Source organism: Aquila chrysaetos, chromosome 6, assembly GCF_900496995.4.
Source record: "Aquila chrysaetos chrysaetos chromosome 6, bAquChr1.4, whole genome shotgun sequence".
NCBI lineage: Eukaryota > Metazoa > Chordata > Aves > Accipitriformes > Accipitridae > Aquila > Aquila chrysaetos.
The window spans coordinates 20991893-21009466 of NC_044009.1; the positions used below are offsets into that span (position 1 = coordinate 20991893).

Here is a 17574-nt window from a genome sequence, read left to right on the forward strand (position 1 = left end):
ATCAGTGTTAAGTTAAATGATCCTTTCCTGCATTTGCTTCATTGAGCCCTAATAACATTTGTCTTTCTTCCTGAATTGAAATCATGTTAGCATGGCAAACACTAGAAGAGAAATCTGCTGGGAATGATTTATGAGGAACTTCATAGAGCAGCTTTCAACAATACCTAATCCTGGAACCTCAGCCATGACCTTCATTAACGAGAGAAATATTGCCAGTTATTCAAAAAGATGAACTTCAAGTGCCAAATTTTACTGAAAAGCACTAAAAAAAAAAACAAAACAAAAAAAAAAAAAAACCAAACAACAAAGAAAAGCACGTTTGGGAAAAGGAAAAAGGAAATCTGCTTATGGGGAAGAAAAAAAAAAAAAAATTTCCAAACCAGAGTTGAGTAATTATTGAAGGCCAAATTCTGGATGCCAAAAACAAGACAAAAACCCCAGATGTGACATGATAGGCAGTTGCCCAGAGGTCATGTCACTAACAGTGCCACTGTGCCTTGTCAGTTGGATAGCCTTCCTCACTGAGCACTGAAGTCAGAAGGCATCAAGTAGATCAGAAGCATTCTGTCCTGCTGGGTTGCTCCAGCACCCTGCGGAGCACAGACTCAGATCTCACAGATAATATAGTCCTATTCTTTTATACCAGAGCTGTGAAAGAAGGGGGGTTGAGATAGCACCCATTCGGGAACCTTTTTGAAAGCCACATCAACAAACTGGAGAATCCATGGGCAGCTAGAACTGTTCTTTTATATGGTGGGTAGGTATATTGATACCATATGACATTAAGCACAGCTGTGATCTGCAAAGTCTTTGCAGTAAAGGATATTTCTCCTCCTGGAGAAAGGTATTGCTTGGATAGCAAGTGTGGTGACAATACTGGTTATAGTTGTTATAAGGTCTCCCTCTTACTGCAGGACAAAAACACTCCTTACCATGCTCTGTGCTGACAGCCTGTTCTTCCTCGAGGACTTTGACCAGTAAGTATGTACACGGCTGCAAATCCAAGGCAGGTCCTCCCCCTCTGCTTTTGGAGGAGGCACAGAACAGATGAGACTATGGCTGCTTATTCCTTGGCTGTGACAGATTTGCACACTATCATATACTTGCTGGGTTTGGTCATTTTCCTTCTATCAAAAGAAAGATGTTTCAAAACTGTTGAGAGTAGAGTACAAATGAATCCATATCCCATATGTTGCTATTTATATTTATATACCCTTAGGGCACCCAGCAGACCTGGTTATGGAGCAGGTCCTTGTTGTGTTCAGTTACTATTCTGCTCATAAACACTTGAGTGCAAACAACTAGATATTGCCCTGTCTGCACTTAAATTGCTCATTGTAATTTCACATCAGCTTCTATTCCATATTAATTTTCTATGCAACATATTATCGTATCTGCTCATGTATTTTGTGCAGACTGTGCAGCAAGGAGCTTAATCTAAAACATCTGCAGCAAGACAAGATGATCACATAAAGGTTATTTCTTGCAGAAGTTCTGTCTATAAACTACACTGAAGTATGTTTCCACTGCATCAGCACAATCCTACCTTTGCATTTACCTTTTATTATCAAAATGGAGAAAAAAGGAAAATAAAATACAAGGGGAAAAGTCAAATTCCCAGGCACATAATCAGTGTGTTCAGACAGAAACTGACAAATCTCTGAAAATTATGTCCCTAATCTGTAAACCTGTTCAATAAACTGCATTAAATATCACTGCTGAGTATCTGTTTAAGTGCCTAAATTCCCAGTAAGCCATATGGAATATTACTTTCTAATGTGGAATCGCCAGAGCTTTTTGATAACGAAAACTCCACACACATGCTAAACTGTTCCAGAGTAATTCATGTAGTCAGGCATTTGCAATTTTCAGAGCCTAATGGATACAGTAGACACTTAAGGGATATCTCAGCTTCAGCAGCAGCATTGTGCTCCATTGCATTACCCTGCAATAGAAGCAATGGCACACAACAGAGTCTTGTAAAAGACGGTATAAATTATCGTTGTAATTCAGATTTAACCTTAAAGGTTGGTATCCATACCCAAGGAATTTTTCTTCAATCACGCCCTTTAGGCATTTTCCAAAGGATAGGAAAGTTGCTTGGTATCAGACATGTGTCTGCTCTAAAGGTACTTATATGCAGTCTCATCTACGTATAAAATATAATAAGGATGCAGCTTGCCATCAACACACAAATAGCTTTTGTCAGCAAACATGCTAATTACAAAAATACATGTTCCAAGACTTTCCATGTTAGTTCCTTAATGGGCTAAGCATATTAGCTGTTTTCTCATTACATCATTTTGGATATGAGAATGAATGCAAGTCCCAACACAGGTTTCAGGCACTGGAGAGTGCAGATTATAAAGATTCACCTAATAGTTGAAAAATTTCACAAACAAAAGAGTCATTTTTACACAGGAAAATGCTCTGAATGGAATATCTGTTAAACGCTTAATGCATGCCCCTTGGAAGTCAGTGGAGCACTTGGATCCCCTCTTACCTTGTAAGATTTTGTTAATAAAAATCTAGTTAGTTTGCATGGCTTGTAGCCTCCTATTTGCTCTTTCTAGTTTAGAATGTTCTTCAGCATCCTCAGTGGAACATAAGCAGAAGAGTTATATATTTGTACTTATAGATGCCTACAAGGATTTTTCCCTTTTATTATGATCCACCAAACTGGAATAGGATTCAATTAATAAAACATACTCTTAACTCCAACTGGCCTATAATATGTTAAGTCAGAATATCAGAGCCACTGGTATAAACACAAATATGTCAAAACTTGAATATCTGGTGACAAGTAATTCATTGGCTTGTATAATTTTAACCAAAATAAATTCATTTTGTAGGGGAAATTTCATAAGATTTTTCCAAGCAGACTATTAAAAAAAACCAACTACCTGGCTTCTGCTGCCGAAGTAGCAAAAGGAGTAAAACCAACATTTACCAAACAGGAAGCAAACTCAAGGGAAGAAGGTTCATTTTCAAACCTTGAAACTTGGCTCTATGTACCGAAGTAAACTGAGGACACAGTACTGTTAGCCGCTAGTGAATTCTCTTCTTTGGACTTTAAGAAGTCTGGGGATTAAATAACGATAAAAATCCATGGATGATGGGACAGCCTTTGTTTCAGATGGTTATGCAGGAGAAGAAACGCAGCCTTATGGTACTGAGTTCAATTTCAACTCACGCTGTCATCAACACTCCTGTACTCAGTGCCCAGGCAGAGCCTCACTGAGAAGGAGAGGTTCCTACATGCACAGGCACCAACATGTCAGCAGATCACAGGTATAATCACTGCGTCTTCAGCAGGGGGAGGAAAGAACTGTGAGAAAAAAACTTGAGGCCAAAAACTGCCTAGAGCCTAAACACTGGCAATGACTTCACTTTTCTATTTAGGACAGAAAGGAATGTAGGAAGTCCTATTATGTGCAGGGAAGGAAAAAAAGTCCTTGAGGCTCATTGGTGCAGTCTATGAATTGAAAAGTACTAATTTAACACATGGGTAGTAAATGGAATGATGGCATCTCTTCAAATGAATTCATAAATTAAAAGGTGTTTCACATTCTTAAAGGAACATTTGTGTTGGTTATAAAGAAATTAAGAAAACTGAAAACCTCTGAGTAATACATTGTAATTGGATTCACAGGTTATCACTGAGCGGTTGTGTTAAATGAGGAAAATAACATCTACAAAGGGTTTGAGCTTAAAGTGAAAACTGTAGCAATTCTCAAAGACAGTTTAGTTCTTGGCATCTCTTCTGAGAACACATTGACTGATCTCTGCCCACATAAAAGAAGAGCCTATACTTACTGTCTTCAATAAATTGAAGGTTTAGATATTCCAAGAGGAAAATGTAGATTATTAAAATAGATTTTTAAAAAATGTCAGGTATTTCCTTCTGTACGGTTACTGTGCCCAGTACAGTGGAAGCTGGGTGAAATGCACTGCATATGGAATAGAAGTCAGACTAGGTGAGCCCTTCTGACCTTAAAATGGAGATATAACTTAACTGAGTTTTATGGGACTTGCTAACATAGGCATCTGGCCAAAACAAGTTTTGTGAGTGTATTCTTTTGCATTATAGTTGTGTATTTAATGAGACTTCATACTTTTACTGTAAATTAGGATCTGTATCAAATTACTTTCTTTACCAGGTTGTTTTCCATCTGCTTCTTGTTCTCTTATGCTTCATATTTCTCTTCCTTCATATCCTTTTCTCCAACTGCTTGTCCTTTTCCACTTTACTGTCCCCATCTACTTACTTTCTTTCGGTTTTTGCTTGCATATCACAATTTCTCTTCCTATTTCTTTCCATCATCAGCATCAGAAAATAGATACTGATAATGTGGCATTTTGCTGCTTTGCCTGCATTACTAAACATATTTTACAGCTGGGAGACTGACACAGGTAATAAAAATTTGCTGGTTTGCTAGTGCACCTTTAAAGTATGTGTCACTGCTAAAAACAGAAGAGAGATCTGCGTTACTGGACGAAGCCCTAATTTAACATTTTTCTTCTTTTTTACAAAACTGAAAGAACCTTTATTACAATTATAAATATAGCATACTCTTTCAGAGATCTATGTACCATTTAAACAGTGAGAAATCTGACAGAACAGTTTTGGAAGGCCGCCTTCTCATTCCCTATCTCTGCTTTCAAGAGGCAGCCATGTTAGATACTCTGCCAGCATTCAAGTTAGTGAGCACATTGGCATTGCTGCCATTAAATGGAAGTTCTTTTACAAAACTACAACATTCTAAATCTACTCCCACCTTTTTCATACATCAGTCAAGTTTCATTTCTGTGGTTTTGTCCTCTGCATTAACTTGTCATGCCATGCCCCAAATTATACATCGAACTGACTTCCAGTACCTTCTCTACAGAGGATGCAGAAGACACAGAAGTGTCTCACAGAACTCACTGATCACACTGTGATTTATTATGAAATAATGAAGAAACTGATTGGCATTAGTTTCAAAGCTTTGAATCAGGCCCTTTGAGAATGGATGAAATTGGATTGTATGATATTATAAGCTAGCAGATTTAAAGAAGAATTCTTTAATTTTGGGTTGTATTACAAAAAAAACCCTGAAGATATATAGTTTTTAAAAAAAATCAAACAGCCATTCCCCTATTTGGGAAGGCAAGAAGATCAGGGCAACCATTTTACAAAGCTGAATTATTACACTTCTAGCCAGCTTCCTCATCTGTTTTGTAGTGAATTAAATAATTGTTTATACATGTGACATTCTCACTACAGGATTAAATTCATAATTATTCATTGTACAGCAATTCAAAGTAGAAACACTCATTGAAAATATGAAGGCTCTAATCAAAACTATTTATAAATAATTGGTAGCAAAGTAATTTTTCTGTATCAAGAAATTACCAGTGGGAAAAAGGAAACTCTAAATTATTTATAACAACACAATTAACTAGTTAATCAAAAAATAATTAATTTTCTTCTTCTGTAACTTTTATTGCTGAGAATTAAAGTGCATAGATATTAAGCAGGGTCTTGTTTCATGGCAGTCACAGATTTTATAGTGCATGAGAAACTGTCTTGTCTTTAATTTAAACTTTCATGGCATTCAACTTTTGCCTGCACAGGATCAGCACTTTTTTTTTTTTTGTATGCCTTTATGAAATTACAAAAAGAAAGCCATTTTATTTTGTAAATGATCATTTATTTGTCTTAAAGCAAATGATTGAGGGTACACCTTGCTCATTAGCACAATTACTGACCTAGCTAGAATTAAGTGAACTCTGCATTTAAACTAATATGCTCTAAACAGCAATGAGTAAGGGCACCTAAACAGCAACTTAAATGCATCCATTTTGGTGGAATGAGTATTATAAAAGAAAGACTTAGTTCATATTAGAAATAATTTCCTGCCCAACTCAGCATCTTTATACTATCTCCTGTGCTTATTTACTTTTCATATCATTACCACTGTTGCTTTGCCAGATCTTTTTTTTAATGATAACATCAGTTTCTCTCAGCCAAGAACCTTATTTTCCATAATTGCTTCTCATATTAGAACTTTTTGGAAATGAATGGCAATTTAGCGCTAGTTGTCAAGGTGACGCTGAGGACTTCCTACATATCCAGAACTAAAAATACACTTCCAGAAGAGATAGTGGGAAGTAGTCCCACTACCAAATGTAGGTTCCTAATTCAGCTGGTAACACTGACCAACACTAAGTCAGCAAGTCCATTCTGGGCACTTCTGAATTCAGTGGAGACAGAAAGGTTCTGTTCACTATTGTCTTCTGTGTGTAATCTAGGCATTCTTTCTCTCTGGTGAGACACTCATGTGCTGCTCATTAGGGTTGATTCTCAATTTTTTCTTTTTATATCCATATGTTGACTCTTTAACAAATTAGATTTCTTGTAAAAAGTAAAGGACACTGTTGTTAGAATTATATAATGCAGAGAGTAAATCAGGATTTCCCAGAATGGCATTCATAAAATTTTTGCACTAAGAACTGACTTTTCAGGAAAGAGTTCGGTTTAAGGCCAAATGAGTTAAGAAACAGTGATTTTACATTTTTGTACTCAATACTGCCTTTTTTCATACTCTGAACAGTCAGAATTCAGTGATGAATGCAATCACTTCTTTTAGAAGTTTAACTTAACCTGATATTTACTTTGTGTAAGATGGAAAAATGATCTCTTCATAGTTGAGATGGGACAGATGAGAGTTATACAACTGCCACAAGAGTAATAGCAGATTTGGAAAGCTGAGGATGAAAAGACATTGTAGATGTGGAAAGTAATCCTACCATCTTCTCAGAGCTGTGCAAGGCTCAGAGTAGCCCTGAAGGTGGACTGGAACACTATACTCATTGTACCTATTTAGCCATCTTCTCTCCTGACTCTCCCCAGATCTCCTCCACCTAGAAATATCCATGAAGGCTATAGTAGGTTTCTGTGCTGGTTTTGGCTGGGATAGAGTTAATTTTCTTCATAGTAGCTAGTAAGGGGCTGTGTTTGGATTTGTGCTGAAACCAGTGTTGATAACACAGGGATGTTTTCCCTATTGCTGAGCAGTGCTCACACAGAGCCAAGGCCTCTTCTGCTTCTCACCCCACCCGACCGGCGAGGAGGCTGGGGGTGCACAAGAAGTTGGGAGGGGACACGGCTGGGACAGCTGACCCCAACTGACCAGAGGGATATTCCAGGCCATGTGGCATCATGCTCAGCGTATAAAGCTGGAGGAAGAGGAGGGAAGGGGGGACATTCAGAGTGATGGTGTTTGTCTTCCCAAGTAACCATTATGCATGATGGAGCCCTGCTTTCCTGGAGATTGCTGAACACCTGCCTGCCCATGGGAAGTGGTGAATGTATTCCTTGTTTTGATTTGCTTGCATGCACAGCTTTTGCTTTACCTATTAAACTGTCTTTATCTCAACCCACGAGTTTTCTCACTTTTACGCTTCTGATTCTCTTCCCCATCCCGCCAGGGGGGAGTGAGTGAGTGGCTGTGTGGGGCTTAGTCGCTGGCTGGGGTTAAACCACGACAGTATGTTATCTGTTCTCCTCTGAATGAGGTGCCAATGGGCAAGTTGAAGCAACTGAACTAATATGACCAAATATCATTTAATTTTGCATGGCAATGCCTTGAACTCAGTTCTGTCCTCAGTTACATCTGTATAAACCCAGAAAAGTTCCACTTACAAGAATCTGACTGAATGCAGAATGTGATTGATTATTTTTTGTATCAAGTTAGGAGGAAATGGCACAAATGCGAAATTTGAAATCGGTGTCTCCCAAAAATCCTTTTACCACAGTGTTTTCTTACAAACTTACAAAATCAATATTTATATCCTATTGGGTATAAACTGGAGGCTGGGAACACTGAAGGCTTCTGAAATAAAAGATGGTGAAGAAGGTTCAGCAAATATTTAGAAGCCCTCAGAAACAACACCTACTGAATCAAAATATTATTATGTTATAGTAATGACATGTATGGGACACCAACTGAGATATGCACCAGTTCATCCTCAGACCCAAACCTCCCTTGAACCCACATTGTGACTGTATACTCATGGTCAAATTCATCCTGTAGGCAAGCTTGAATACCTGCTGCTAAAAATCCACCTATTGCAGCATAGTTTGATGGGCAGGCTGCTCATCATATATTCCATATATTCTCTCTTACAACATCCATGGGCCAGTATGAGGAAGAGAACCTACCCCCTCCTGGAGAAGAACTTAGCATCATGTGCTGCATGGCAGAGGAGAGTTCTGGACAGCTTCATTTCAGGCTGCTGTTATAGCAATGTGGAGTTGCGGTCTTGAAAAACAGCTGCTCTACATCTAGTATCAAGGATATGCAGACTCATGTTTGGTCCCTGTAATCAATGAAAATGTAGTCAGGGTAGTTCTGAAAATAGTCAAGTATGAGTGGGAATACCAAGACATTAAAACCACCCTTCTTAAGTTAATCTGAAAATTAACTTATATTAGCATAAGATCAATCAGATCAAAATCTAACCCAGAGATTGTCTCTGGGAAGACTTTCCCTATGATTGCACTTCATGTTTAGGTCTGCTGATCCATGCTACAGAAATTGCATAACCGTATTTTGGGACTTTATCAGGTGATCCAAATTTCCTCACAGCTCACATGTTGATTCTATAAAGTTATTTAGATAATTTAGACATCTTGATGAGAAGCCCAAATGCAGAGGCTAAAGTTCTCAGGCTGTCTATACACTGGTGGAGGGTGGGGGGTGTTATAGGACATGGTTCAGAATAACATCTAAATTAGGTTCAAATGGAGCAGCATGAATATTCCATCTTCCTTTGTGCCTTCCAAAATTGTCATTTAGATGGCACAGTCCAATACTTAGGGAGGACAAAGGCTGCTTTATGTTATCCCTCAACTTTCAGGAATGCTCTAGGTACTAAAATGGCACCCCAAATACAGTAGCATAGGCCTGGAGCCATTTATACCAACCTTACGCTGCTTTTGCACAGGTGGAATCCTGCCCTGGCCCCTTCAGGCCTGAAATCTTTGTGAAGTTTATGTTCCGGAGTTAGTGATATGAAGAGTCCTGAAACAGCACAACAGCTTCAGAGTGGTTCAAGGCAGGAACCTCCAGGACCACAGTCTCACGGCAGAGAACCTGGTAGGGAACTTCCACAAGTTATAAATGATCCTTACTCCTGTGACAAACAGAAGTTAAGGTCCAACCAGTTCAGCCACAGAACAGCTCTGCTGTTCCTAATTTGGGGAACAGGAAAATGCTCCACTGACAGCATTTTATAACCTTTGACAAGACAGATGACTATAGTCTCAGTCCTGCTAGTTGCTTCATGTGGTAGACTCCCTGCTAGACTGCACTGGAAGTTTGGTGCTTGGAAAGACAGGGCACTTGCCCTGAAGAACCCTTTGGAGTATGTCAGTGACAATGCTTTTGTAAGCCTGTCTCATTTTATCCAGTATTAAGAAAGGGTCTAATATATTTCATGGCACTGTGTGGCTTAATTGTTTGTGTGGTTTTTTTCCTCTGACTCTTTTAAAATGAAGAATGTTATTTCCATCCATCCTCACAAGCTATATGCCCTTAATGATCATCCAGGCCACAGCTGTATATTTATTTCTGTGCATGATTTCACACTGTCTCTCTGAAGTCTTTACTTTTAAAGTTATTCAGTCTTCTCTTGAAAATGTGAATAAGAGGCCAGCTGATTTGTTCCCAAAGATAATCAAATTCTGCAACAAGTGTCTGTGCTGGTTTTTATACACTACACTTGCCTCTAAGGACAGAAGTACTTTTTAAATCTAAGTGTCAAAGCAAGTCAAAGGCAGGAAAGTGAATCAACTAGGCACCCACATTAGGATGAGATAACTCAATGCTTTCATACTGCTGGATAGCTATTTCATGATCTTTTGCTTGTGAAGGGAAACAGCAGTTCTGATTAAACACTATTTTATCTGTGCTCTTTGTAAGCATAACTCAGTGAAGATGGTGGTATGATATGGCTGAGTTTTGAAGGCTTGTGCTTAAAAGATATATCTTTAAGGCTAGTACCTTACGTGGATTCTCTCCTAATTAAGAACACCTGTAGAGGCCTGACCAGACCCTGTGGTTCAGCAGCAAAACTGCCGAAGGGCTCTGAAAAGGCAGAAACTTTGTGTTGTCTTTTAACCTAAATTATAACAGGGTTCAAGCCTGTGCCAAGCAGAGTAAAGCCATATAATTTATGAGCTATGAGGGCAGCTCTGGGCCCCTCTGAGATGATTTTTATCAGTGCAGTAGCATAAACAGTTCTTCTTTACTTGAACATTGGGAACAGGGAGCACTGGAAAGCCTGCTGTATAAAGGGGATCCAGCCTGTGCTAGTATCTATGTAGCCCACGGATATTCAGGTAAGTGTGTTTGCATTCCTCTTCTTTTTTGAGCAATGGCTGAGGAAGAGGTTATGCTGAGCTTTTCTGCAGTGTGCTAGAGACTGAGCATGGGCTGTGTGCTGCATGACTATATGAGGTGCAGTTTGAAGACAACGATTTGTTTTTTGCTGTTAAATTTTTAAGCCTGTTAGAGAGGATCTTTTCTACTTTGATTCATTGTCTGCCTTTGTTCTGGAAGGCTGTTGCGCCAAACCTCACCAGTGGTGTAATGGGACTACCCACGGTAATAGAAACTGTACTCAGTTGTAATGATGGGTTTGGGCCCTTGCTTTGTCTGTGTTTTGAAGAAGTCTTATTCCTATGCACAAGCAGGTGTTATTTAAGGATTGGTCCTTGAGTCAAGTGGAAAGTTATTAGATCTAAGCAGAACATATAAAGAATTATTTTATTTGCTTGCTATATATTATTAATGTAGTTATATATAAACCATGAAAGATGGTTTGTAATAAACTCAAAATGACTGTATAGAACAGAACTCAACATATTAAATTTTTTTCTGTCAGGGTTTAAGGGACTGTGGGAGACTTAAATAATAAGCTGTTACTGCAGCTGCATATTCTTTTCAGCAAATATGAGGCAAGAGGTGAGAAGAGCCTAAAAATATCAGCTAACTGGAAACAGAAGTAAGGCAATGTCCAGTTGAGCCACCTGCAGAAACAACAGATAGGCTCCAGGGGCAGCTGGCTTCTGTTTCAGTCTCAGAAGGTTGACTTTTTTGTGGTGCGGGGGTTGAGGGGTTTTTTGTTTGTTTTTTTTAAACTGTCATTTTGACTCTAATCATTATAGGAAAAGGGACACCTTGAAAATCTTAGTGCTTGTTGTTGCTTTTATTTCTAGTAGCTTTTGCTCCTTCGCATCTCCTGCAAATGAAGTTTACAGTACAGTGAAAACTTTGAAGTCTTGTGTTGCTCAAAAGTGCATCCTTAAGTACGTATAGTTAAAAGGCATGTACTTTTATCTGAACAACGGGGTAATCTTGAGAAATCTTTCTTGATACTAGCTGTTACTGGGATATTGATTTTTCTTGGGCATCCTGTTCTAAAAATTTACTCCTGGCCTACCTTCTTTATGTAGTCACATAAAATGTGTGGCACATCCACCACTATGAGGTATGAGTTCAATTTGGTTTTCCCCAGTGCTTGCTTTAGGAGAAGGGAAAATCTGTTCTGAAGTAACAGATCCTGGGCTTTACTCAGTGCTTTCCTTGTTTGAGGTATCTAATGAAGCAAAACAATGGATCCAGTTCTCAGACAGCATAAGCACAGTGTCACAGTGTATCGATGGGCTGCTAAACTGCATAGATATACAGCCACACTTATAGGCTGTGTTTCTTGAAAAGAGGCTAACTTGATGTGTAATTCCTCCCTCTGTAATGAGTCTCTTTCTGTTTCTCTGTCCATTTCCCACATCACTTCCATTCTCTCCCTCTTGACACTAGAAAGTCAAGAACTTACTTTGCTCTCTCTTTGCAGATGGGTAAGAACAGTACTGCTGACAGATCAGTCTAGACCTGTAAGTGGGATTACATGCTTTACTTGAGCCCTTATACAAGATGTGAATTCTAAAATGTATGTTGAACTCCAGACTTCCTCAAGGTGTACTTATAGTCCATAACATCTTTATCTCGCAAATGTCAGAATGATCTGTTCTGTGTTGTTTGCAAGAGCAATACACGCAGATATACTGGAGCCCCAGGAAACTCAGATGAAACCCACCTTATTGAAGAAGGAAGTGGTTTCTTATTCTTGCTACAACAAATAAAGGGTTAATTTGTGCATGTTAATTTTGACAGAGCTTGGTTTAGGTGATTTTATAAAAGGCCACTTTGCCAAGCTGCTGCTGTTCTGCATTGTGATAGCCAACTTGTAGTAGCAGTCAGAGCTTTCCAGTCATGTCAATACTGCCCCAGAAAAGTCTGACTATGCACCTCGGTTAGGTGTAGAATTCAGGCAAATTACCAGACATTAAGACAGCCTTGAAGATCTCCTAACAAGTTTCAGATAAATCTGTGGGAGGTCTGTTTAATCAGGGTATAGATCAAATATTCTTTAAGACAACACTTTGGGACATCAGCATTGCTAATGTGTATAGATGTGAAAACCTACTGAAACTTCTGAAAGTTCCACAAAAAAAATTATTATTTCAGTGTAAGACACCAGTTTTCAAGCAATGTAAATAAGCACAATTCTACTAATTGCAGCCTGGTGCTGGGGATCTACATTCTAGCTTCAGTGGTGCACAAGTAAGGTCAGCTAGAACAGGTTGCCCAGGACCATGTCTGGATGGCTTTTGAGTTATCTCCAAAGATGGAAACTCCGTAACCTTTCTGGGCAACCTGTTCCACTGTTTGATCACACTCACATTAAAAGGGAGAAAAAAGAAAAAAAAAAAGTGTTCTGTTGTGTTCAGATTTAATTTCCCATTTTTTTTATTTGTGCCCATTATCCTGTCACTGGGCACCACTGGAAAGAACCTTGTTCTGTCCTCTTCACAGCTTGTTAACAGTAACTTCACCAAGACAGTTGTAAACAAGATGATTAAGGCAAGCTAGCTGTGTGCTGTTCTGTTTTGTCTGGCAATTTCCCCAAGGTCCAAAGCAGCATCTGCTTCAGTAAAGAAGACCCACTGAGTCCCTCTGCTGTAGCTCCCACCAAAGGCAGAGGTTTGAAATACCTACATCTTGAAGATGCTCTCTATACTTCAGTAATTTAAAAGCTGTAAAACTTTGTTTCATGAACTGACTTAAAGAGTCACCGCGTTCCAAGCATGAGCTGTCTTTCAGTTTCATGTTGACTGTCTTGGTGGTTGTCAGTTTAAAACCTTAGAAAGTTTGCAGTTCTGCCTGAAATCATTAGATAAGGGAAACGGGTCGTCTAAATCTCCACAAACTTTGGCTGCCACAGAGATTCCCTATTGCATACCTCCAGCAAGAATAAAAAGTAAAATCACCTTAAAGCTCTTTGTTGGTATTGGTTCCTGATGGTTACTGTTAAAACAGCTTCAATAGCTGGTGTCTTAATTTAAATTTAAAAAAAGAAACCTCTTTGAAGTTGCTCCATTTTTTATTTTCTCTGTAATGTTACATGCTGAATGCTGCAGAGGGAGGGGTGGGGAGATACATTTCAGGCTCAGCTTGCCAGTTGCAGCAGAAGGGGACTTGTTAATTTAAAAGCTTTTTCTTGATGAAAAACTGGAGCCCTGCCCTCATTAAGCACTGTCAGTTGGCGTGACTCTCTTGTGCTGCCCAGTTATGCCCCATAAGTCTGGGATAAGAAGCACTTCTTGCTAGATGATTAAGAGGGAGACTCTTAGAAATGTTTTACAACATTATGTAAGAACTGAGTCAGGCTGTAGGTTTTCCTTGGACTTGAAACAACCAGGGCCACAGTTCCAGCCCGAGCATGAGCTCGGTGCTCTCATCTTGGAGTTCTTCAAAATTTTAACCCATTATGATCTATGACTAACTCTGCAGCTTAGATTGGCACAGTCTCAAAGGTAGGTATTTCCCTGCATCTGGAAAAAAGTGGACACAGTCAATGGCCTTTTAAAGCATACTGCAAGAAAACTACACAACAACTAGAGGCATCATGTGTAGGTCGTTTAATTTCTTCAGCCTCATTATCCTTTTAATAGGTGTGTGCAAGTACCATAATTCTCCTTTCAGAAATCCAGTAGAAAACTAAATTATTTACTAGTTCAGGCCAATGACTTTATGGGACCTGTACTGTTCTTTGTTGTATATTTAATGCAATGGGTTTGTTCTGTAAACAGAAGATCAAGGTCAGATTTCTCTTGTAGGATCTGAGCATCAAGAAAAGTTAAAGTAGCTTTTGATTAAAAGTTTTTAATACATGAAGTATCCTATCTAATGCTGATAGGGTTGTTCATAGTGTGATTGAATAATAGCATAGCTTTATACAAACAACACCCTCAAAATATATGAGTGTATAAAAAACATATGAGACTAGTTTCACTGGGTGATTATGCAAGTTGTAACATCTACTATGGCTCACACTTCATTTTTATTGTACCTTTCTGCTCACTGTGACTCTGTTTATCTTTGATCCAGAACGCAAAATGAGCATTTGAAATAACAAACAGAAAAGAAAAAATATTATCAAAGGCAGTTTGGAAGCTTTCCTCTGCCCTGTTCCCCAAGACTAGATCTGAGATGGATATTCTCCTTTGTTTGAAAGGAGGAACAGAAAGTTGTACCTTAGAGCAATTTTATGCTCTATCAGACATGCTTTGTCCCTAAAATAAGGTGTGCAAGTTATAACAGTGGAGGTGGTCACCTTGTTTATCACTGTTTATCACTGTGAACAAGCACAGAATGCTGGCCAGATGAACCAGGCAGCATTCTTCTTAGATATTTGAAGGTATGTTTTTAGCTGTGGTAGATTTTTCTGTAATACCTCACAGGATGTCTCCCAGAAACAGGAGAATGTGGAATCTGATTCTTCTATTTTTTCCCTATGTTGTCCGTGTTTTGCAACCTGACAGATAACAGCAGTTTGTATATAGGTTTTCTGTTGCTTTGTATAGCTCTTCATTAACCAGGCAAATCTGCTGGTCAGATTCCAGGGTATGTATGGGTCAGGAATATTTCATACTCACCAGGTTGTCTAATGTCTGTCTAGATATTGTCTGTTTCAGCATTATTATTTTTTTTTATTCATATCACTGCTCACCTGACAATTGTGGTGGTCCTAGCACCTGACCGAGAAGCACGTAGATCTCGCTTCTCAGCTTATTTTTTGTAATATTTGCATTTAAGACTCAGTGCTGCTAAGAGAGAATTGAGCTGGAGTTGATTGTAACTAAGATCACTATTTACTGATCTCTACCAAAATGTTCTGAGGATATTACACTTCAACAAAGACTCTTTAAAAAGCTATTTGTGCCTAAAGTCAGGTTACTGCGTGAAACAGTTCTTGTCATAGGACTGGACAGTGGAAGTTTGCCAAAATCCTTCACTTCCTTCAAAAGCTTCTGTTGGAGATCCTCAGTCTTGACTTGGTGCTGCAGGCACTGTGTGTATCTTGTTGGTCATTGTAATCCTGTGACTCTTCTCCAGATCAGATAGAATAAGTAGCTCACCAAACTGAGCAAGCAAGCTCAGAAACTCTATAGGAGACCTCACACCAGGACATGTACTATAGGGAATATGCATTCTGTAATGTGAATGGCCAGCACTTAAATGAGGAGGTAATATCTGTCTAAGATAAGTGCAGTGTGTTGGTGAGTACAGAGGTAAGCCCACCCTGGAACAAAGTAGTGCATGGTGGGGTACCTGCTGAAAGATTGCTGATAGCAGACATCAGGAACGTATCTTCACACAACAAAATCCCTGCAAGTGAAAGTAGTGCCATGACCTAAAAGACCAAGAAGTCATGCTGAAAAAAATATGAATCTGGAAATCATCAACTTGAATCAGTCTACACTTTGAGACAGGAAGGGCAGCAGGCTTAGGAGATCTGAGCATTGCATACTTTGCACTTCTTGTGCTGTAAGGCCTTCAGGGGAGGGAATAGCTTTCTGTGATGGTGGAAGATGATCTGGATGCTTCCTGTAATGAGGTTGTTCTTGGCTAGTCAAGCAGCTGGCTACAATCACAGCAATACTGCATTGGCAGGAGTCTTGAAGACCAGAAAGTGGCAGCACAGTTACCAGACAGGCACAGTGTATCTTCCATTGAGGTTCTGTGCTCTGTTTAGTCCTTAAGAAAATGAGATGAAATATAGCAGTGCTTTTTAACTAAGAGAATTTCTTAGATGTCTGAAGGAAAAAATCCTGCTGCTAAAACAGGTCTCCCAGTAGTGAGACATCATCAGGAAGGTGCACAAAATCAGGACAGGCTGCCAGCACAGAGCAATGCCTGGTGTTGATGGTGCTGCTGACTGGGCAGCTGCCTTTGTAAGGCAAAGGGAAATCTGTAAGAAATTAGCAGATGACTAGGATTATACATGTTCCTAACATCAACACCTGAGGAAAGAGGGCAGGAAATATCTGGGGATATGGAGAAAGGCAAACCGATTTTGCATGGAAACAGCAGGTTTGAAGAGCAAGCCTAAAATGGGTGTTGTCAGGCATGGACTAAACAGCATGAAGAGGCATGGTTTCATACAGCACTGTATAGTTTTGGGTTTTCTTCAGAAGAAAATGATAGACAGCTGTCTCCTGTGTAACTCTGAAGGAGAGAGGAAAATGGTGCCACAAGGACTAAAAAGAAGCAAATCCAAAGTGTAGATTCTGGCTGTGCACATTAAACTTACAGTAAGCCAGAAATAAAATACAGCTTAGGTTGGCAACCTCATTTAGGGCACAGGGATTACTGTATTGTCATAACTGACTTCAAACGCAGCTTGATTGATTGTCATGAAAGGACTAGGAAAACTGGGAAAAATTAATTGTATTCTCTGTAAGACATCTGTCGTACTCAAGACAAATATTTCAATTTTGATTACAATCTGTGGATTCCTTCCCTACTTTACTTAGGCACTTCTTGTATAAAGCTGCTACAACCCTTTCTTTTTATCAGTGTAAAAGTCTAGCCCTGCAAACTTGCTAGAGAATTGCTTTACCCACTTTCCCTTTCAGTTAAACCATAAAATTCCATGTGCATGAAGTAGCTTGAGTGTTTTACAGGATCAGAGTCACACCACGCTAGTAACTTTAATCTCACAAACTTCAGTTCTGCCGTGGTCTGTCTTCCTTGGACGTTTCCATTGATGAGCATTGCTTATTCACAGTAAGCTTCAGCACAGTTCAGCTGGAGCTGCTCTAGTTTTGATCCATTATGCAAACAGAAATGTCAGTGTACTTCCCTAAATGTTAGCTTTCATTTATGATTTCTTTTTAATGTGTGCTAATTTGGGGGCTACTTGGCAGTAATACATAGCTTGAAAAAGACCATCAGTGACTCAAATGCTGTTGCCAGGTTTCTGTGGTTTACTTTTGCCCATACCAAGCATTATGCAATTAATCTCAAGGTCTTAGGCATGGCAAAACAAAACAACCTCTCAGATGTGGCTTACTGTCAGTATGAGAAAAGTTTCACTGGCAATGAGGAATTTGAAAGAAAGAAGAACAGAATATTTATAAACAATAACTATAGCACAAAATGCTTCTGTAAGCAGAGACTA

At 39.1% G+C, this 17574-nt stretch overlaps 1 protein-coding gene across 2 annotated transcripts in view; it reads left to right on the top strand.

Moving 5' to 3' along the window:
* SLC39A10 (solute carrier family 39 member 10) overlaps window positions 1–17574 on the top strand; it is a 134393-nt gene that overhangs the window by 30078 nt on the left and 86741 nt on the right. The window contains exon 1 of one of the 2 annotated variants that reach the window (XM_030017385.2): window positions 10289–10387. The exons of the other annotated variant lie outside the window; for it this stretch is intronic. The gene's annotated coding sequence lies outside the window, so the exon portion shown is untranslated. Of the gene's footprint in view, window positions 1–10288; window positions 10388–17574 lie in introns of those variants that run through there. 2 annotated transcript variants of the gene reach the window in all.